Below are 23,730 nucleotides of genomic sequence, written 5' to 3' on the forward strand. Positions count from 1 at the left end.
TACAAAATCCACAATCAGAATTCTAAGGTCAGACTACAGTAATGTAAGTCAAGCAGACAAACGTTTTGGCGACTGAGACAAAACACTGTGCGCCGAAGAAGGCACCAGCCAAAACATTTGTCAACTTGATTCATCCTCTTACAGCCTTATTAATAATATAAAACCGATTCAAATAATGTCTTACCCAAAACAGAGACAGCATCATAGCTCCACCTTGATACAGTCCTGTGTCAAGCTGCATGGTTTGCCATCCTCCGTGGTGATTGGGTAACCCAATCTGGAAGGTTAAAATCCTGAACTCCTCAATCAGGTACTCCCCTTTTAGTCTTCCTAATTCCTCAGACAGGTAGCCGGGAGGGGAGAGAGGTATTAATACCGGAGTCTCTCACTGTGCAGCAGAGAGAGATGGTCTGAGGGTCCCGGCTTGGTGTTCTCTTTCCCTCTCGCTGGCTCTCGTTATATACTGCTGTGTGATCATCGCTGATTCACAGCTCTGCGGCTGAGCCACTCATTACAGTAACACAGAGGCTAACCGTCTAACGGGAGTTCGCTGGTGACAGTAAGTAAGCAAGCAAACAAGAAAACCATGTGCTCTGGTGTGTGATGAATGACTCATCTCACACACACACACACACACGCTCACACACACACACACACACACACACGTGCGCCTCCCTTCCTCCTTCAGTATCAGAGACACAGCTTAGTGAGGACTCTCATTGTATTAGGGAGTCCACATGGGTGAAAAGTAGAGAGGAATCAAAACTTAACTTTTAGTTTTAATCCGAAATAACACAGATACACCCGCACACACTCAAACTCACACAAACAGACAGCAAGAAAGACAGACAGCTAGACACACACACACACACACACAGAAAGACAGACAGACACACGAACAGACTCACACACACATACAGATATATACAGACAAAAACAGACAGCAAGAAAGACAGACAGCTAGACACACACACAGACAGAAAGACAAATGCACACACATGCGTGTATTGCCAGATTTTCTAGGGACATTATATATAGCTTTTCAGATAGCGGCTGTGTTTGTGAGTTTTTGAGGTAGCTCTAGTCTTTTGTTTCCACTCTACTTTCATTGATTGTAACTTCTATGGCTTATATATAATATAATATGCAATTATACATATATATATATAAAAAATAAATGTTATTATTAATATAGATTAAGTCTGATAAAGGAAAACACTGAGTCATTAGCCTGTGAGGGGGATGTGAAAGTCGTGGTCAACATAGCCTGTGTAACATTTAACAACAAATGCGTTGACCTAATAAAGGAACAAAAAAAGTACTGAAAGATGTTGACGAGCTGGTGTAGTTATAGGAACTCTAACGGAGAGGTGCGTGTAACATGTGGGTCTGTTCTTGACAAATGCTGTTTAAGAGAAACAGGCTGTTTTTACTGATCAAGATCCTAAGTGTTCTGCAGTGGAGCCGGTGACAGCACTGCCTCTCGTATCTCCACTTGCTCGCTTGACGCAAGCAGGAAACTGGCAGGGAATTCCCCGAGCGACCAGCATCTGCTTAATCTGCTGCACTCTGCAGACACACACACACACACATCATAGACAAAGATACACCCACTGCATAGACACAGCACAGAAACATGCATGCATACACACACATAGACACACACACACACAGTATAGACATGCACACACACACACACACACACACACACACACATCATAGACAAAGATACACCCACTGCATAGACACAGCACAGAAACATGCATGCATACACACACATAGACACACACACACATCATAGACAAAGATACACCCACTGCATAGACACAGCACAGAAGCATGCATGCATACACACATAGACACACACACACAGTATAGACACGCAGACACATACACACACACACACACACACAGAGCATAGACACAGATATACACACACACACAGCACAGACACAGATACACACAATACACACATACACATACTCATCCACTGCATAGACACACACATACACACACACATATAGCATTGACACAGCACAGAAACATGCATACATACACACACAGCACAGACACACACACACAGTATAGACACACATGCACACACCCATAGACACACACAGACATATACACAGATAAACACAGACACAAACACACAAACTGAGACACACGTGCACATTGTCCCTGTATCATTCTAGAGCTCCTTTCATGGGGGACCAGTGGTAATGTTGCTAGCGCTAATAAGATGTAAGAGGATGGATTTGAAAGTCTCGTCTGCCACTCCTTTAAAGGACACAATATTCAAGTCGCTCTCTCACACTGTTTGGAAGTGCCTAATGCACATGCCACCTCCTCCCACAACATTGTGGTTGATCTGGGCCAAAGTCACGAGAAACCCGATGTTGAAATCACCACTGATTGTGCAACAAGTGTGAAAAGGTCACGTTCAGGACAATGCTGGCTGCGTTTGTAAGCCCTAGAGCTTCGATGATGAAGCCAGTGAAGGTGCGGGTCAATGAAGCTAATTCACAATTCTACAGTGCCTTCATAGCGCAAAGTGGGCACACAGCGAAGACAGACTCGTACACGACTGAACTGAATTCTTTCTGGTTCAGCCAGTAGGAGATCTGCTTCACACTTCTGCTTAGTTTACAGGAACTGTGAGGACAGACTTTCGGGTTTGCTTGATCAAACTGCTTTCCTGGTATAGGTTGCTCAAATCCACTGTCCGGTAGACAAAACTGTATGAAATGAGCTGAAACATTGGTCTGCTTGACTTTCTTACAATATAGTACAGCACAGAATAGTATAGTATAGTATAGTTGTAGTATGGCGTGGCATATTTATTATACATATTATAGTTAATTATATCAAAAGTGTAAAGTATTGCACGCAGGCAATAAAAATGTGCATTATAAATATCATATGGGAGATACTGAAATTGAAGAAGGAATCTATGAAAAAGACCTAGGAGTTTATGTTCAGTTGGAAACGTCTTCATCTAGACAATGTGGGGAAGCTATAAAAAAGCCAACAAGATGCTCGGATATATTGTGAGAAGTGTTGAATTTAAATCAAGGGAAGTAATGTTAAAACTTTACAATGCATTAGTAAGACCTCATCTAGAATATTGTGTTCAGTTCAGTCACCTCGTTACAAAAAGGATATTGCTGCTCTAGAAAGAGTGCAAAGAAGAGTGACCAGAATTATCCCGGGTTTAAAAGGCATGCCGTATGCAGACAGTCTAAAAGAATTGAATCTATCCAGTCTTGAACAAGGAAGACTACGCGGTGATCTGATTCAAACATTCAAAATCCTAAAAGGTATTGACAATGTCGACCCAGGGGACTTTTTCAACCTGAAAAAAGAAACAAGGACCAGGGGTCACAGATGGAGATTAGATAAAGGGGCATTCAGAACAGAAAATAGGAGGCACTTTTTTACACAGAGAATTGTGAGGGTCTGGAACAAACTCCCCAGTAATGTTGTTGAAGCTGACACCCTGGGATCCTTCAAGAAGCTGCTTGATGAGATTCTGGGATCAATAAGCTACTAACAACCAAATAAGCAAGATGGGCTGAATGGCCTCCTCTCATTTGTAAACTTTCTTATGTTCTTATATTCTGGTACAGTATAGTATATTACAGTAAAGTTTGGTATGGTATAATATTTTACATTACATTATAGTATAGTATAGTATAGTATAGTATAGTATTATGTCACAGTACAGCAATTTGTAGTATATGAATATATTACAGTACAGTGTATAGTTCTGTATGGCACTATGTACAGTATAAGAACATAGAACAAATCTAGTTTTCAGCATTGGAGGTAAAATAGTAGAAATAGACGACAAAAAAAGCAAAGTATATTTCGGCTGATGATCGTTTCAAGATATTTCCCAGAGAAACTGTACATGCAGAGTGAGGTAATTGTTTTGCATATCTTAATGTGTCTTTGGAGAAAATACGATCGATCGCTTTTTAGCTTCAGAATCACACATTAAACAAAAGGCTACTTCAGAGGCTGCTGAACAGAACGTAAAATAAACAGCTTTCAGAAACCAAACTGGAAAGTCAGCCGAGACAAAAAGTATTCCTGTCTGCAAGTCAAATCAGTACTAAAACGATCCAGCACAGCCACCTCGCTTCAACCTGCTGCTTACAGTTTGAATTTTAGACCCAAATAGCCACATCTTCTTTGTTTTGACTCGGTACTAATAAAATAAATTATTGGATGGGACAAATGACATGACAACGAACGTGCTGCATACATTGCCTTTATTAAAGTATGCCAGATGCCCTTGTGTAACCGAGTTTTTGGGCTGTTTCGAATCGATTTCCACATCTGTATAACTTGGCAAAGCTTTGCCTTAACTTCCAACCAATTCAGTGGATGCAGACGTGCAGTCTCAATGCATGGGCAAGTCAACTGCAGGGGGATGCTGCATGCGTGCCTTTAACAAATGACAGCACTCTGTTTTATTAAGGAAGCAAGTACCAATATTTTTAGGCTTTTATTGTGCTATGAAATACTGTCTACTTAGGTTTATTTAATGTTTAAACAGGTCTGCGAAATGTCAGCGAAATCCTAATTTTATTCCGCAACATACCTGTGAAAAATACATACATTTACCGCAATTTAAGTAGACCCCTAAGTATAGTGTAGTATAGTATAGTATAGTATAGTACAGTACAGTACAGTACAGTACAGTATAGTATAGTATAGTATAGTATAGTATAGTATAGTATAGTTAAGGCTTCTGATTTTCGGTTTTAACCGATAAAACACCCCCGATACATAAAAATGAAATCGGTGGATAGCCAATAAACACCGGAAAAAACTGTGGAAATGGTTGATCGATTCACGTTGACTTTACCCTTTTCCCATTAAAAAATAAAACCTACTACAAAAATAATAATAAACACATTTCCCAGTGCTGCTGGGCAATGTCCCGCCTTCCTGACTTGTATCTATCATTGATTTGTTCTGAATACTTTAAACCCGCCCCAACTACTGAGTGACAGCGCATTCCTACATTTCTATTGGAGACTCCGCTTGTGAGATTTAAAACGAGATTACAATCAGGATGGAGGCTTGTTAGCGGGATTTCAAGCTGTATTACTGTTGAGATACAGAGGATTTAAAACAGAACTGTGTCGAAATGTACAAAAATGCCTCCACACAAAAACCCCAGAAGAATGTGCCGTGACCAGAGGGATTTCACTGTGGAAGACAGCGAAGGAAAGGGACAACTTAAGTGTGCAAGTACTGTCCAGTTACTACTATACATATTTTGACAGAAAAAAAAAACGCTCACGTATTTTGGAAACACTAATTTCAAACAGTATCAAAAACGAAAGCGCCGAAAAAAAATGATTTACATGAAACTCGAAAATAGCTAAAAATAAGCACCAAAAAATACAATTAATAAGAACTGAAAAACAGAATCCCTAAGTATAGTATAGTATAGTATAGTATAGTATAGTATAGTACAGTATAGCATATCCCTTGCTTTTGTTTGTCTATATCCAGAGCTGTTAGTTTGAAAACCCACTAATAATAAATAGAATACAAAACCCAGCACAGTCTGAAAGGATTTGAAATCTGTGAAGGTGTCTTTACATCAAAGGAGAGCTCTTGAAAAGCCGGTGTGTTTTTTTCTTTCCTCTGCATGAGCTGAGCCCCGGAGGGTGATGTAATCAGGCAGGCCCCTCGGCTTCCTGTCGTTTGTCTGACAGGTTTTACAACAAAGATTAAAGCCACTGTCAACGCCAGCACCGCCTACCATGTTGAACCACCTCAAAAAAACATTTCATTTATTGACATACTCTGAGCGTTACCGCTCCTCTGAGCAAAAGTTAACAAACGTCAAAGAGGTAATAGTTATTCAGGTGGCAGTCATTTTCAAGCCAGGAAGACTCAAGAACAGGAAACAGAGTTTTTGGTTTCACAAGAACGAGAACACCACAGTGACCTACATCCATCGCCTGTCCGTGTGGCATTTAGATCCGTCGAGACACCCCCAGATTCTGCTACGCCTGATAACACGCTGCACAAAATGCTGTACCCAACTCTGATCACAATGGGACAAGCGATTCCCAGATACAGCTACAACTCATGTGGGACATCATTATGGGTGATATGTGACCCCAGCAGGGGGCAAAACAGATCATCAATAAAATAAGTTTCGAAAGGAATTATGGGCTCCCGAGTGGCGCACCCGGTAAAGGCGCTCCGGGTGGAGTGCAGGATGTGCTCTATAGCCTGGACGTTGCCGGTTCGAGTCCAGGCTATTCCACAGCCGACCGTGGATGGGAGCTCCCAGGGGGCGGCGCACAATTGGCCGAGCGCCGCCCAGGGGGGGAGGGCTTAGGTTGGCCAGGGTGTCCTCAGCTCACCACACACCAGCGACCCCTGTGGTCTGGCCGGGCACCTGCGGGCTTGCTTGTAAGCTGCCCAGAGCTGCGTTGTCCTCCGACGCTGTAGCTCTGGGATGGCTGCATGGCGCGCCTGCAGAGTGAAAAGAAGCGGTCGGCTGACGGCACACGCTTCAGAGGACAGCGTGTGATCATCTTCGCCCTCCCGAGTCAGCGCAGGGGTGGTAGCGGTGAGCTGAGCCTAAATACAATTGGGAATTTCAAATTGGGAGAAAAACAGGGTAAAAATGAATTGGCAACTTTTTTTAAAAAAAAAGAAGGAAAAAAAGAATTATGTTTACTGCATTGAAAAGATTGATAGCTTAATAAAATGCCTCAAAAACAGAGACCATTATTGCAGATGCATATGCATCCCCAAATACAACCTTTTGCTGTGGTAAACTTTTATAAGGGATCACCGGCAGGACTTTGTTAAACTCTCAGGTTAATGTAGCACAGGGGCCTCCCTTCCTGCACCCTCTCTCTCCCTCCCCCTCTCTCCCTCTCTCTCTCTCTCTCTTCCTTTCTAAGAGCGGTGTAGCGAAAGGGATCTGGTGTCTAATAACTCACGGCACGGCCTTCCCTGACACAACACACATGCGAGGCAGCACGCAGCTCACAACTCACACAGGGAGAGAGAGAGGGAGAGCGAGACAAAGAGAGAGGGAGAGAGGGGGAGGGGAGGAGAGGACGTCGAGGTGAGAAGGATAGAGAGCGAGAGGGTGGTTAAAAGAAAGAAAGAAAGAAAGAAAGAAAGAAAGAAAGAAAGAAAGAAAGAAAGAAAGAAAGGGAGCTTATTAAATGAACCATAGCTACAAAATCCACAATCAGAAATCTAACGTCAAGCCATAAACTAAGTCAAGCAGACAAACGTTCTGAAGAGTGCCTGCTTCAGTACACAAAACACAGCGCGCTGAAGAAGGCACTAGCCAACACGTTTGTCTACTTGATTTTGTCTCTTATAGTTTTTGCCTCAAGCTTATTAAAACAAATAATAACTTACCCAAAACAGAACAAAGAAAAGAAAAAGGGGGGGGGGGGATGGGAGAAAAAAAAGGGGACAAGAAGGAGAGAGGGGGAAAGACAGAAAGAGATGCAGTTGAGGGCTCTGTTTTGTTTATTTTTTTCTGTCTCCCACCACCTTGGTTCAGGGGTAGTTTTTGCTGATACTCTGTGAACACTGTCCTTGCTTCCCTCTCTGCAGCCCTGAGCCCTGAGCCCTGGCCCAATGCCAGCAACCCCCCTCCCCCCCTCGCTACAGCCAGATGGATCCCACAGGGGCCCTGCCCTGATTAGCTTCCCATATGTTATGCTCCGGAGTCGCTGCGTCTTAAAGCTACAGTAAGCTATTTCACAGTCGTTTCACAGTTTGCCCTGCTTATACTCGTATTGTAAATTCACCTTGCTTTACCCTACTTGCCTGTGTTTTACTGTGCTTTGTTTTGTTATGCTTATCAATATGACACCACAGTAAACAGACTGCTGTGTGGCTCTAGTGTTTAGAGCTGAGACACTGGGAGGGAGGGAAGCTGTGTGGCTCTAGTGGTTAGAGTTGAGGGACTGGGAGGCAGGGAAGCAGCATGGCTCTAGTGGAGCTGAGGAGGGACTGGGAGAGAGGGAAGCAGTGTGGCTCTAGTGGTTAGAGCTGAGGGACTGGGAGGGAGGGAAGCAGCGTGGCTCTAGTGGTTAGAGCTGAGGGACTGGGAGGCAGGGAAGCAGCGTGGCTCTAGTGGAGCTGAGGAGGGACTGGGAGGCAGGGAAGCAGCGTGGCTCTAGTGGAGCTGAGGAGAGACTGGGAGAGATGGAAGCAGTGTGGCTTTAGTGGTTAGAGCTGAAGGACTGGGAGGGGGGGAAGCTGTGTGGCTCTAGTGGTTAGAGCTGAGGGACTGGGAGGGAGGGAAGCAGTGTGGCTCTAGTGGAGCTGAGGAGGGACTGGGAGAGAGGGAATCAGTGTGGCTCTAGTGGTTAGAGCTGAGGGACTTTGAGGCAGGGAAGCAGCGTGGCTCTAGTGGTTAGAGTTGAGGGACTGAGAGGCAGGGAAGCAGCATGGCTCTAGTGGTTAGAGTTGAGGGACTGGGAGGCAGGGAAGCAGCGTGGCTCTAGTGGAGCTGAGGAGGGACTGAGAGGCAGGGAAGCAGCGTGGCTCTCGTGGTTAGAGTTGAGGGACTGGGAGGCAGGGAAGCAGCGTGGCTCTAGTTATGTAAGTACTGGAAGGGAGGGAGGGAGGGAAGCAGGGTAGCAGCTGTCCTACTTTATTTCCAGTATCCAAACACCATACAGCACGTCGCACGAAGAAATGTTAAACATCAGTAAGAACTTGCACACATCAAAGCAGTCCCTAATGAAGTCGAATTTCTGAAGTACTGAAGGAAGCTGTAAGCCATTAGGCCGGGTTATTCGAAACACATTGCAATTAACAACCTGGAAACGCATGCGGACGGCGTTTGGCCCGTAGCTGGGATTCGGAAGAGCTGCCAAGCACAACACAGGGGGGCCGACCGCAACGGGTCTGTTACGGAAACAAGTTTGATCTGCGACGCCAACTGGAACCAGATTCCCCTGCTCACCCCACATGAGCTCCTCGCACGCGGAACAACAGAACAAGAAGAGGAGGGGTTTGGGGACAAGAAGAGTCCGTTCGGCCCCTCAAGGCTCGTCCCGTCCCTTATAAGAGTGTACCGCGGCATTTTTGCCCAGTATTTTTGTCCTTCCCTTGATGACACCATTATTGCAGATGCATATTCAGCGGCTCCTATTAAAATGCATCCGCAAATACAACCCGTACTTGAATTATCCTGAGAGTCTGTATTGCAGAGCTGTGGTTTGCATGCAGCCCATAGTTTACCCTGTTTTGCCATGTTTATTTATATGCTTTAGCAGACTATTCTTTATGATGCTACCCTCTTTTATTACCATGCTTTCACTGTGCTTGATTACACTTAGCTTTTACTATGGGAGGCACATTGGTGTTGTGCTCTTGTAGTCTTGTACTCTCGTCATTTATTCTAAACGCTTTCAGAGTGTTTCTTGTTATGAGCCATGTTAAAGTTGAAATGCTAAAAGAGTTCAATATTTAAACGGTCATGAAATTAAAAGGAAGGCCGCTTATGGCAATTCCACTGTCTAAGCAGTTTTCCAAATGTCCAAGCTCTGACCTTTGCACTCTGTAGCTGGTCTTGCGCATCGGGCTGCCATATGACTCCATGCACACTAGGACAGTGTGGGACCATTCAGGCTTTTCAACTCATATCGCAATGCATTGGGCAGCAGTGTGGAGTAGTGGTTAGGGCTCTGGACTCTTGACCGGAGGGTCGTGGGTTCAATCCCAGGTGGGGGACACTGCTGCTGTACCCTTGAGCAAGGTACTTTACCTAGATTGCTCCAGTAAAAAAAAACCAACTGTATAAATGGGTAATTGTATGTAAAAATTAATGTGTAAAAAATAATGCATTTGTATGTAAAAATAATGTGATATCTTGTAACAATGGTAAGTCGCCCTGGATAAGGGTGTCTGCTAAGAAAATAAATAATAATAAAATAATTTAATTCTGGTCCTGTCTAAGGTACCTTTCACAGCAGGACTACACTTACCAGAATGCATTGGGAGTTGAAAAGCCTACAAACTGTCCTAGTGTACATGGAGTCATATGATACTTGCACATCAGTGTGTGATCTAAACTGTCCCCATTGACACACACACACTTGATCCCATGATCCCATGATCTTGAACTATGTGGCATTAACTTCTATGGGAAAAACACCCTAACCGACCTCCCCGAACACAGATTCACTTTGTGTCTAGAACAGGACTAGTGTTACCCATGGAGGATAACCATCAGTTTATCCTCCAATCTCATCCGGCTTTCTTTTCACCAGTGAACCAAGACACCAGGATTGTCGGGCGTTTTCAAAACAGACCAAAAACCTTTGATCCTTTCCGAATAAAATACAAGACCAAAAAAACGCCAGTCAAACGTCTACCAGCGAAAAACCCTCAGAACATCTACAGCTGGAAATAAGAGAGACTGAAAGTGAAAATCAGGAGGAGAGAAACACAATGATGCACCAGCTGCAGACACTAAAGCACTTTCAGTTTTTATTCAGTGAGGAGGGGCGGTCGGGGTTATGATGCATTTGCAGCTGCGAGTCACATCAAGGCTACACTTTTAAATCACAGATCTTCCAAAGACAGAGAAAAAAAACCCTGTATGAACATGTGAGAATGTGAGAGTACAGGCTAACGTGAGGGCATTAGGACCCAGTGGAGCCATGGGGAGTACTACAGCCCACAGTAGTGGGATACCGTGGGAAGGAATGCTGGCTTCGTTAACAAATTGGTTGAGGGCAGTTGGTTAGCTTGGCAGGGCTAGTTAAATATTTTTATATCTGATAATGATCCAGCCCTCGACAAGTGAATTAAGTCTACCCAAGAAAACCTGTGCTTTACTACCCATTCTCCACACTGTGACCTGAATTAACCTGTTTGCAGAGGGAGGGGAGGGCAGTCACTGGAACACCACAGTGCTTTACTACCCATTCTCCACACTGTGACCTGAATTAACCTGTTTGCAGAGGGAGGGGAGGGCAGTCACTGGAACACCACAGTGCTTTACTACCCATTCTCCACACTGTGACCTGAATTAACCTGCTTGCAGAGGGAGGGCAGGCAGTCACTGGAACAGCACAGTGCTTTACTACCCATTCTCCGTACCGAGACCTGAATGAACCTGCTTGCAGAGGGAGGGGAGGGCAGTCACCGGAACAGCACAGGGTTTGTGGCTGTGGACACACAGCTGAATACTGAGAGCACGCTCTAACCAGACTACACACAAGACTGCAAGATCTGTCTGAGTGACTATAAATATTTTATCATCTAACATTTCCATTTCGAGAATGGCTCCTGATTTATTTTAAACGTTAATATTTGATAAAGGCTTAGAAACGTCTCTGTGCTTTCTCCCAATACCCCACATTACACAAGTTTTAGATATTATTAGTGTTGCAGTCTAGACCCTTCGGCACATTAATGAAGGTTAATGTACACTGGTCTCTCATGCATTCCCTGACCACAAGAACTGCAATGGCAGAAGGGACACTACAATGGCAGTCTACGGGTTCTAAACTAAAAGGCAATGGCAGGACTAGGCCAGCTACAATGGGAGTGGAGCTGCCATTGCTAGAATGGTACCATGCTGTGCTTACTACGCCCTTCTCAAATTATCTTAAATGGCAATGCAGGCAAACAGTGGCTCTACAATGATAATGCAATGGTACACATTGCACAAGACTGAACCGCTCCCTCCCTCCCTCACCCCCCTGAGAGAAAGGGTGCTCCCTCCAATCCAGGGCAGGCATGGAGACTAAACTGCTCCCTCCCTCACCCCCCTAAAGAAAGGGTGCTCCCTCCAATCCAGGGCAGGCATGGAGACTAAACTGCTCCCTCCCTCACCCCCCTAAAGAAAGGGTGCTCCCTCCAATCCAGGACAGGCATGAAGACTAAACTGCTCCCTCCCTCACCCCCCTAAAGAAAGGGTGCTCCCTCCAATCCAGGACAGTCATGAAGACTAAACTGCTCCCTCCCTCACCCCCCTAAAGAAAGGGTGCTCCCTCCAATCCATGGCAGGCTTGAGGCATGGAGGCTGGACTGCTCCCTCCCTCCCTCACCCCCCTAAAGAAAGGGTGCTCCCTCCAATCCATGGCAGGCTTGAGGCATGGAGACTAAACTGCTCCCTCCCTCACCCCCCTAAAGAAAGGGTGCTCCCTCCAATCCAGGGCAGGCATGGAGACTAAACTGCTCCCTCCCTCACCCCCCTAAAGAAAGGGTGCTCCCTCCAATCCAGGGCAGGCATTGGAGACTAAACTGCTCCCTCACCCCCCTAAAGAAAGGGTGCTCCCTCCAATCCAGGGCAGGCATTGGAGACTAAACTGCTCCCTCACCCCCCTAAAGAAAGGGTGCTCCCTCCAATCCAGGGCAGGCTTGAGGCATGGAGACGGAACTGCTCCCTCCCTCCCTCACCCCCCTAAAGAAAGGGTGCTCCCTCCAATCCAGGGCAGGCTTGAGCCATGGAGACTGGACTGCTCCCTCCCTCACCTCCCTAAGAGAAAGGGTGCTCCCTCCAGTCCAGTCCAGGGCAGGCATGTGCTAGCCCTGCTTTTTAGATAAACACAGGAGAGCTATTTTTTGTCTGCAGGCCCAACGTCATTCTACACCTTTCACGAGTGCTACTCTTCACAGAAACGCAAGGACATGACAATGGAAGCAAACTGCAGTTCGTGATTCCTGTTACCTGAAATAGCGCTGCCTCTCATGCTTCCAGACGAGATGAGTCACTTAGATACGACGCCGGCTACTGCTGCTTTAGGTTGCCTAGCGACAAGTGGCTATCACAGATTCCAGTTATTTATAACAAAGAAACCCCTGAATGCTAAAAACAGAAAGTGGTCGGACATGACTCAGCCTGATTGGTCTTACAGAAAGTTACACGCTCGCTTTTGTGTCTCGAACTGAGATTACAGTAAAATGCATCTTCGTTTTAACCCACACGAGTACGCACTGACCTCACAGGAATACATCACTGCTAGATGTGCAAACGGCAATCCGTTTCCTACTCAAATCTCCATCGTAAATCGATGCATTGAGAAAAACCTTGTTATTGAAAAGCAAAAAGAAAAATGTGCAGATTCTTCACAAAAGCTTTCACATACAACAGAAAAAATGTCCGATCTGTACATTCTACGTTGTGTTATTTTTGTATCTTATCTCATTGGAAGTTTTGAATAATGCCGAGGAGGGACAGTGAACACATCCACACGATGAAAAGAATCCAGCAGTACCGAGCTGATGTGTGATTCAGGACTCGCAGGATTTTAGGTCTGAGGATCCTTGATACCTGAACATGAAGTGAATATGGCAGCACCAGAAGAAAACCCTACTTGGATGTTGAAGAAAGTGAAAGGGTTTTGTTCTTTCCAGGACGAGTGGCTTGACATTGATAACTTTAAAACCTGGCTTTTGAAAGACCGCAGTGATGCAACTTCAGCAAGATGCAAAGAATGCCGTACTTCATTTACGGTAAAACGCGATGGTGTAACGGCTGTAAAAAAGTCACCTAAATTCTGACCGTCACAAACTAGGCAGTGTGGTCAAAGTCCAGCGCTTGCAACCAGAAGGCCACTGGTTCAAATCCCACCTCTGCCACTGACGGTCACCAGTTCAAATCCCACCTCCTGCCACTGACTAACACATTGTGTGACCCTGAGCAAGTCACTTAACCTCCTTGTGCTCCATCCTGCAGATGAGATGTTAAATCAATGTTCTATTGTAAGTGACTCTGCATATAATGCACAGTTCACAGCGCTTTGTGATGGTGGTCCACTATGAAAGGCGCTATATAAATATATATATATATAAACTGGCTTTTCAGGTTCAGAAATCTAGTGACTCTCTGGAAAAAATGATTTGTGTAGACAGCATCGTCGCTTCAGAAATTGCATTCCCGTATTTAGGTGTGTCGCTCTGGGAGGTCGGAGTTTTTCCCCTTGTGCTCCCTCCCTCTGGAATTCCCTGCCTCCAGTCATCAGAAAGTCTGACACTCGGGAGGAATTGAAATCTTTATTAAAAACCGACTGTTAATATTATTAATATTTTAATTGTTAGTATTTTTAATTGTTGCAATTAATGTTTGATATTATAGTTTCATTTTTGCTTGTTTTGTAAAGCGCTTTGGTGTGGCTTGCCATGACAGGCGCTATATAAAAATACATTGATTGATTGATTGATTGATTGATTGATTGATTGATTGATTGGTTGATTGATTGATTGACTTACCACGGTGCTACTTATCACCACAGCTACTTGTTCTGTCGTGTTACACGGTACATTTACATGATAACGAACTAGTAAATTGCACAGGCATATATTACTTTACTGTGTCCACTATGGGCAAGTTCAATCATTAGAAATATCAACAGCACAATACTGTGTATACTGCATGATTATTGATTTGTACCGAGATCTGGTGGTATTGTGTTGAACTTTATACTGCACAGTTTTGATAGACCTAGGCTGACTGAGAAATATGTCTGGGTATGGTCAAAAGTTTTGCACCACCTAGAATTTTAGGCTTGAAACATAATTTTAAAAAATAAACTATATGAACATAATTTTGATATTTTATTGAACATCATGTAATCATAGGAAACTACAAAATGATATCGCAAAAGTCTACCAGAAGCCATAATAGTACACTATTTCATGTTAGATTTCGAAATGTCACATTTTCAATTTTTCAACTACAAAGCGCTGTGTAATTCATGTTGACATTATTCAGCAGGTTGCATTCGACTTCATGAAGCAAAATTAGTTCGTTCTATAGAGTGATGCAAAACTTTTGGCTATAGCTGCTTTCCATCTATTTAATATAAAACAACACGCACACATGCACACACACACACAGAGACACACACACAGGCAGGGAGGGGGTTCCCTGGTTGCTAAAGCGATCCAGAGCTCAGTGTTTGTAAACCTCACACACACACGTGGAGTCTGACAGCATGGCTTGAGAGGAACGTGAGCGAGCGAGGAGCCAGCGCGATCCACTGCACAGAAACACGGTTCCTTACTGAATCCCGGAGAACTAAAATAGGAATTCATATCAAAAGATGTGGGAGGACATGTCAACAGTTTAGTCGCTTGGTTTTTTAATTAACTCGTGAATTAAAGTTTTTGTGAACGGGAGCCCAATTTAATACCAAAACGGGACAGAAAAACTGTTAAAGAGACTGTTTTAATGATCTTCAGTGGCAGATTTTAATATCTATCTATCTATCTATCTATCTATCTATCTATCTATCTATACATACATGCACGGAATTCAAAAACAGCAGACAGCTCTATATCCAAGGAGAATCAGGACACAATTATTAAAATAGTGAGTTTTCAGTTTATCAATTATTTTTCTTCTGCATACATACAAACATGCATACATAAATCTACCTGTGTATCTCTCTCTGTGTCTGTCTATCTGTCTGTCTGTCTGTCTGTCTGTCTGTCTAACAGTCAGTCTGTCTGTCTGCCTATCTGTCTAGCTGTCTGTCTCTCTGTCTGTCTGTCTATCTATCTGTCTGTCTGTCTAGTTGTCTGTCTGTCTGTCTGTCTATCTGCCTAGCTATCTGTCTGTCTGTCTGTCTGTCTGTCTAACAGTCAGTCTGTCTGTCTGCCTATCTGTCTAGCTGTCTGTCTCTCTGTCTGTCTGTCTATCTATCTGTCTGTCTGTCTAGTTGTCTGTCTGTCTGTCTGTCTATCTGCCTAGCTGTCTGTCTGTCTCTCTGTCTGTCTGCCTAGCTGTCTGTCTGTCTGTCTGTCTGTCTGTCTGTCTGTCTGCCTGCCTATCTGCCTAGCTGTCTGTCTGTCTGTCTGTCTGTCTGCCTGCCTAGCTGTCTGTCTGTCTGTCTGTCTGTCTGTCTGTCTGTCTGCCTGCCTATCTGCCTAGCTGTCTGTCTGTCTGTCTGTCTGTCTGCCTGCCTATCTGCCTAGCTGTCTGTCTGTCTGTCTGTCTGTCTGTCTATATAGCTCCTGTGTTCAATGCCAGTCTGGGCAGGGCCTCCCTGGGAGGTCTGTGTTTGGATGTCTCTACAGGGGTGTCTCAGCCTCCCGCACTCTGAAGAATGCCCTACGGCCTCTCATCCGATCCTGACATGCCCCCATCCCTGCCCTGTGCTCTCTCTCCCCCGTCACCGAGGAGCGATTCTCATCCGATCCTGACATGACTTCCCTCTCTGACTCCAAGCGTGCGCGGCCCGTGAGCCGAGCCGTCATTCACGAGCAGAGAGGAAAACAACAACAATAAGAACAGCACGGAAAAGCCACGCGTGCTTACCCCTGTAACACCCCCCACCCCACCCCCACCCCCACCCCCAGCACAGCACACACACAGCCTGCAGCTTACTGGCTGTGCAACACCGCCGAGTTATTCAAAGACAGTCTTTCAGAACATAAGAACGTAACACAAGTTTGGGAACGAGAAGAGGCCGTTTGGCCTATCAATTCACCCGACTGGACGGATCTAATTGAACAGCACAGAATCTAATTGTTTTTCCTTGTGTTTTAGATTCTTCACCTGGTGGGCTAATCCATACATTTAGAGTTCTTCGTGAAAAAAAAAAGTGCTTCCTGCATTCATGTATAATTACATTTTACTTTCTTTTAGGATTTTTAAATTGACTAACTTCCCAACGTTTCGATATGTTTAACATACCTTTGTCAAGGGAAAGTGAGGCTTGTGATGCCATGACAACTACACTCACTTATTTCTATTTAAGTCTATGAATGTGCTTGTGATGTCATTAACTACATAGTTAATGATGTAATGATCTACTATCCCTTTCTATGTAAACCTTCAGGCATCGTGGTATTGAGTCTGTTCATCCATTTATTTTCCTTTATTCTTCTATATTTTACATTATCTAATTCTGTTTCTTATAAAACTACACATTGTAGGCCATTCATGTTAGGTATATATATATATAAACAGTATCTGAAAGATTGTGTGAATGACATCTTGGAGTAAATATCCTACCCTTTAAGTTTAACATTACTTTTACACGAAAACATTCACAAATTCCTGCTTGATCAATCTGCCCCGGGTCACGCCAATACAATATAATTACAATTCCTTTTGTTTCTTTTTTTTTCACGATCAAACACAAAAAAACCTTTAAAGTAACGCTGCCATCAAAGCGTATAAATTCTACAGCCAACTGATACAGTATTTACAACAGCACCCAGACAGGTGGCAGAACAGTCAAAAAACACAATGGTCTCTACATCACACACGAGAGACACAGGAGTAGGAAAATCATTGTAATAGGGGAGTTTAAAAGGAATAATATAGAGTAATAGATGAGGCATAGCCTGGCTTTGATCCCCCCCCACACCTCAGGGCTGAAAGCGGTAAGGAAGCCACGATTACTGCAATGATGTCATCTGTCAGTCACTTTTCCCACGGAAAGTAGGTCAACGTTAACCCTTTATCTGCTGCCTAGAGATCTGGGTAAAGCCAGGACTATCAGACAAAGGGCCTATTAATAGAAAGACAATGTGACCCAATCTTTTTTAAGGAGACAAATAAAACTAATTTAGAAAGAATTAACTTAAAAGCCTTTTTTGATTTAGATTTTTTTTTTGTTTTTGGAACTTTTTAAAACACATGGCTGAGTTTTTAACTTTTTAAACATCAGGAGCATTGACTATATTGTAGCTGTACTTAGACTTTACATTATTCAGAGCATGTATTTCCAACCCAGTTATCGTAGTTGAGTTTTATAAGGGAATACACAGAGCAAGTAATGCAAAGGCAACCTCGAGCAGGAGCTATAGCTTCCAAAACCACTTTACAGAGACTCATATAGCAGCAAGTTAACTAACAGTCATATATTAGCAGGTGGCTTTTTTATTATCTTAAAAGCCAATAGGTTTCCCAGAATATCGCTCCTTATTAGACGGCAGATGGACATCAGAAGAGCTTCAGAATCTTAAAAAAAGACATAAAAATGCATTTAAACTATTTTACATACAGAAAATACATACATACATACTGTACATACACACACATATATATATATAGAGAGAGAGAGAGATTTCTACTCTCTCTCTCTCTCTCTCTCTCTCTCTCTATATATATATATATCACTTTATAAAAGCTGGAATTATTGATAATTGACCATTGCAACTCTTAATAATGATCAGTGATGGAGCTCAATAGTTTGTATATGCTGATCCTCTGTGTGTCTATGCTGATCCTCTGTATGTCTATGCTGATCCTCTGTATGTCTATGCTGATCCTCTGTATGTCTATGCTGATCCTCTGTATGTCTATGCTGATCCTCTGTATGTCTATGCTGGTCCTCTGTATGTCTATGCTGATCCTCACTGTATGTCTATGCTGATCCTCTGTATGTCTATGCTGGTCCTCTGTATGTCTATGCTGATCCTCTGTATGTCTATGCTGATCCTCTGTATGTCTATGCTGATCCTCACTGTATGTCTATGCTGGTCCTCTGTATGTCTATGGTGATCCTCTGTGTGTCTATGCTGGTCCTCTGTATGTATATGCTGATCCTCTGTATGTCTATGCTGATCCTCTGTGTGTCTATGCTGATCCTCACTGTATGTCTATGCTGATCCTCTGTATGTCTATGCTGATCCTCTGTATGTCTATGCTGATCCTCACTGTATGTCTATGCTGGTCCTCTGTGTGTCTATGCTGATCCTCTGTGTGTCTATGCTGGTCCTCTGTATGTCTATGCTGATCCTCACTGTATGTCTATGCTGATCCTCTGTATGTCTATGCTGATCCTCTGTATGTCTATGCTGATCTTCTGTATGTCTATGCTGGTCCTCTGTATGTCTATGCTGGTCCTCTGTGTGTCTATGCTGGTCCTCTGTATGTCTATGCTGGTCCTCTGTGTGTCTATGCTGGTCCTCTGTGTGTCTATGCTGATCCTCTGTATGTCTATGCTGATCTTCTGTATGTCTATGCTGGTCCTCTGTATGTCTATGCTGATCCTCACTGTATGTCTATGCTGGTCCTCTGTATGTCTATGCTGGTCCTCTGTGTGTCTATGCTGGTCCTCTGTATGTCTATGCTGGTCCTCTGTGTGTCTATGCTGGTCCTCTGTATGTCTATGCTGGTCCTCTGTATGTCTATGCTGATCCTCTGTATGTCTATGCTGAGCCTCTGTATGTCTATGCTGATCCTCTGTATGTCTATGCTGATCCTCTGTATGTCTATGCTGAGCCTCTGTATGTCTATGCTGATCCTCACTGTATGTCTATGCTGATCCTCTGTATGTCTATGCTGGTCCTCTGTGTGTCTATGCTGATCCTCTGTATGTCTATGCTGGTCCTCTGTATGTCTATGCTGATCCTCTGTATGTCTATGCTGAGCCTCTGTATGTCTATGCTGATCCTCTGTATGTCTATGCTGGTCCTCTGTATGTATATGCTGATCCTCTGTATGTCTATGCTGAGCCTCTGTATGTCTATGCTGATCCTCTGTATGTCTATGCTGATCCTCTGTATGTCTATGCTGGTCCTCTGTATGTCTATGCTGATCCTCTGTATGTCTATGCTGATCCTCTGTATGTCTATGCTGGTCCTCTGTATGTCTATGCTGATCCTCTGTATGTCTATGCTGGTCCTCTGTATGTCTATGCTGGTCCTCTGTATGTCTATGCTGGTCCTCTGTATGTATATGCTGATCCTCTGTATGTCTATGCTGAGCCTCTGTATGTCTATGCTGATCCTCTGTATGTCTATGCTGATCCTCTGTATGTCTATGCTGGTCCTCTGTATGTCTATGCTGATCCTCTGTATGTCTATGCTGATCCTCTGTATGTCTATGCTGGTCCTCTGTATGTCTATGCTGGTCCTCTGTGTGTCTATGCTGATCCTCACTGCGTGTCTATGCTGATCCTCTGTGTGTCTATGCTGATCCTCACTGCGTGTCTATGCTGATCCTCTGTATGTCTATGCTGGTCCTCTTTATGTCTATGCTGATCCTCTGTGTGCCTATGCTGGTCCTCTGTATGTCTATGCTGATCCTCTGTGTGTCTATGCTGGTCCTCTGTGTGTCTATGCTGATCCTCACTGCGTGTCTATGCTGATCCTCTGTGTGTCTATGCTGATCCTCTGTGTGTCTATGCTGGTCCACTGTATGTCTATGCTGATCCTCTGTGTGCCTATGCTGATCCTCTGTATGTCTATGCTGGTCCTCTGGTGTCTATGCTGGTCCTCTGTATGTCTATGCTGATCCTCACTGTATGTCTATGCTGATCCTATGTGTCTATGCTGATCCTCTGTGTGTCTATGCTGATCCTCTGTGTGTCTATGCTGGTCCACTGTATGTCTATGCTGGTCCTCTGTGTGTCTATGCTGATCCTCTGTATGTCTATGCTGGTCCTCTGTGTGTATATGCTGATCCTCTGTATGTCTATGCTGATCCTCACTGTATGTCTATGCTGATCCTATGTGTCTATGCTGATCCTCTGTGTGTCTATGCTGATCCTCACTGCGTGTCTATGCTGATCCTCTGTATGTCTATGCTGGTCCTCTGTATGTCTATGCTGATCCTCTGTGTGTCTATGCTGGTCCTCTGTATGTCTATGCTGATCCTCTGTGTGTCTATGCTGGTCCTCTGTGTGTCTATGCTGATCCTCACTGCGTGTCTATGCTGATCCTCTGTGTGTCTATGCTGATCCTCTGTGTGTCTATGCTGGTCCTCTGTATGTCTATGCTGGTCCTCTGTGTGTCTATGCTGATCCTCTGTATGTCTATGCTGGTCCTCTGGTGTCTATGCTGATCCTCTGTATGTCTATGCTGATCCTCACTGTATGTCTATGCTGATCCTATGTGTCTATGCTGATCCTCTGTGTGTCTATGCTGATCCTCACTGTATGTCTATGCTGGTCCTCTGTGTGTCTATGCTGGTCCTCTGTGTGTCTATGCTGATCCTCTGTATGTCTATGCTGGTCCTCTGGTGTCTATGCTGATCCTCTGTATGTCTATGCTGATCCTCACTGTATGTCTATGCTGATCCTATGTGTCTATGCTGATCCTCTGTGTGTCTATGCTGATCCTCACTGTATGTCTATGCTGGTCCTCTGTGTGTCTATGCTGATCCTCTGTATGTCTATGCTGATCCTCTGTATGTCTATGCTGGTCCTCTGTGTGTCTATGCTGATCCTCTGTATGTCTATGCTGATCCTCACTGTATGTCTATGCTGATCCTATGTGTCTATGCTGATCCTCTGTGTGTCTATGCTGATCCTCTGTATGTCTATGCTGGTCCTCTGTGTGTCTATGCTGATCCTCTGTATGTCTATGCTGATCCTCTGTATGTCTATGCTGGTCCTCTGTGTGTCTATGCTGATCCTCTGTATGTCTATGCTGATCCTCACTGTATGTCTATGCTGATCCTATGTGTCTATGCTGGTCCTCTGTGTGTCTATGCTGATCCTCTGTATGTCTATGCTGATCCTCACTGTATGTCTATGCTGATCCTCTGTGTGTCTATGCTGATCCTCTGTAAGTCTATGCTGATCCTCTGTATGTCTATGCTGGTCCTCTGTGTGTCTATGCTGATCCTCTGTATGTCTATGCTGATCCTCTGTATGTCTATGCTGGTCCTCTGGTGTCTATGCTGATCCTCTGTATGTCTATGCTGATCCTCACTGTATGTCTATGCTGATCCTATGTGTCTATGCTGATCCTCTGTGTGTCTATGCTGATCCTCACTGTATGTCTATGCTGGTCCTCTGTGTGTCTATGCTGATCCTCTGTATGTCTATGCTGATCCTCTGTATGTCTATGCTGGTCCTCTGTGTGTCTATGCTGATCCTCTGTATGTCTATGCTGATCCTCACTGTATGTCTATGCTGATCCTATGTGTCTATGCTGATCCTCTGTAAGTCTATGCTGATCCTCTGTATGTATATGCTGATCCTCACTGTATGTCTATGCTGATCCTCTGTATGTCTATGCTGATCCTCACTGTATGTCTATGCTGATCCTCTGTATGTCTATGCTGATCCTCACTGTATGTCTATGCTGATCCTCACTGTATGTCTATGCTGATCCTCTGTATGTCTATGCTGATCCTCACTGTATGTCTATGCGGATCCTCACTCTATGTCTATGCTGATCCTATGTGTGTACTGTTCAATCGCAATATTTAGATGACTTAGGGGCCATATTTTCAAAACGTTTACTCCAGTCTATAATTAATTCCTATTTTTTGAATGAGGTAAAACCGCCCGTTCATTTTACAAAACTAGAACCAAATATTTCACATCCTCTTCAGCACTCTGAATGGGGCTTGTTTCTCATTAAAAGGATTTTTTTTTCACTTTAAAATAAAACAGGAGTGAATTCAGGAACGGAGGAAACACTTTGAAAACGGGGGTCCTTGATGTTTAAAATATTATATTTAACTATGCAGCTGTCCATTCGAAACTGCGAAGCAATTCAGCAAAATCACAGAAACACCTTGCAAATACTAGAGCTGCGCTGTGCTACAAAAGAGTAGAAAAACAGCTGGGAAGCTAGACAGACACAGACACACATGTGCGCCCAAATGCGCATGCGTGCGGCCACCTAACTTCCCTTCACCTCACGAGACACACAAACGCCTTTAAACTCAGCGTACGAGGTGAGTCTAATCTACCCGGCAACAAGACACCTGATAATTCAAATAAATAAATGCATAGCGTGGGAGGTTGAATCGGTGACAGGGAATCATAACGGTCCCCCGACGAAAACACACACCCGCGCTGTCAGTATCAGTATCAGTGATTAGCAGTCTTTTTTAAATCGAGAATGAAATCCCTCTTCAATGAAAGCAGGCATCAAAGCCCGATTAAAACAGAGGTGTCGTTATTATAGAATCAAAAACACAGTTCTGAGAGCACAAAACAACAGCTGCTCAGCTAACGCTTATTATTAAAAAAAAATATAAAAAAAACAATGTTGACATTTACAATCATTTGACAACACACCTCAAACATTTAGATAGCTAGATAGATAGATAGATAGATGGATAGATAGATAGATAGATAGATAGATAGATAGTATATTGAGTAAACGTTTTGCAATAACAGATTCGTCAGGGACCAAATTAAATCTCTCAACCACACATCCTTCTCACTGCATAATGTTTTAATCACAGCGGGATACCAAAATAAAATCCCAACACAAAATAGCATGAGATCAGTTGTGAGCCTTTTTAGTCAACGGTGTTGGTCTGTACATTGCCTGAAGCACCAGCAAAAAAAAAAATATATAAAAAACCCAGCAGGAATATTAATAGAATCTATGACCCTAATGTTTAGACGGCAGTACCCCCCCCCCCACCCAGCCCCCCTCCCCATTTCCGTCGCATTTCTTTTGGACTCTTACCTCTTTAGCCAGTGCTGGGACTCTGCCCCGTGCTGTATTACTGCCCTGAAGTCCCACCTTTACACAGGGGCAATCACAAAGAAGAAGAGATGAAGAAAGGAGAGAGGGGGAGAGAGAGAGAGGATAACAAAATCAATATAACAATGCGACAGACATGGAGGACCCCCCCCCCATTGAGCAGGTCTTTAATCATTAACTAGCAACCAGAACAACAAACAAAAAGAGAGAAAGAAAGAAATGGTATTTATGTATGTAACATGTTTGTGTGTATGGGGCAGCTTTTAATAGTCAGAATTTTCAAATATATTTGCATTTACACAAACTAATATATATATATATATATATATATATATATATATA

The 23,730-nt window shown here is 43.8% G+C and overlaps 1 protein-coding gene across 4 annotated transcripts in view; it reads right to left on the minus strand.

Moving 5' to 3' along the window:
- Positions 1-23,730, minus strand: part of LOC117397862 (methylcytosine dioxygenase tet3-A) — a 67,280-nt gene that overhangs the window by 34,346 nt on the left and 9,204 nt on the right. For 3 of the 4 annotated variants that reach the window (XM_059008660.1, XM_059008662.1, XM_059008658.1), the window contains exon 2: positions 23,371-23,427. The exons of the other annotated variant lie outside the window; for it this stretch is intronic. The gene's annotated coding sequence lies outside the window, so the exon portion shown is untranslated. The remainder of the gene's footprint in view (positions 1-23,370; positions 23,428-23,730) is intronic. 4 annotated transcript variants of the gene reach the window in all.

This window comes from Acipenser ruthenus, chromosome 37 (assembly GCF_902713425.1).
Source record: "Acipenser ruthenus chromosome 37, fAciRut3.2 maternal haplotype, whole genome shotgun sequence".
Lineage (NCBI taxonomy): Eukaryota > Metazoa > Chordata > Actinopteri > Acipenseriformes > Acipenseridae > Acipenser > Acipenser ruthenus.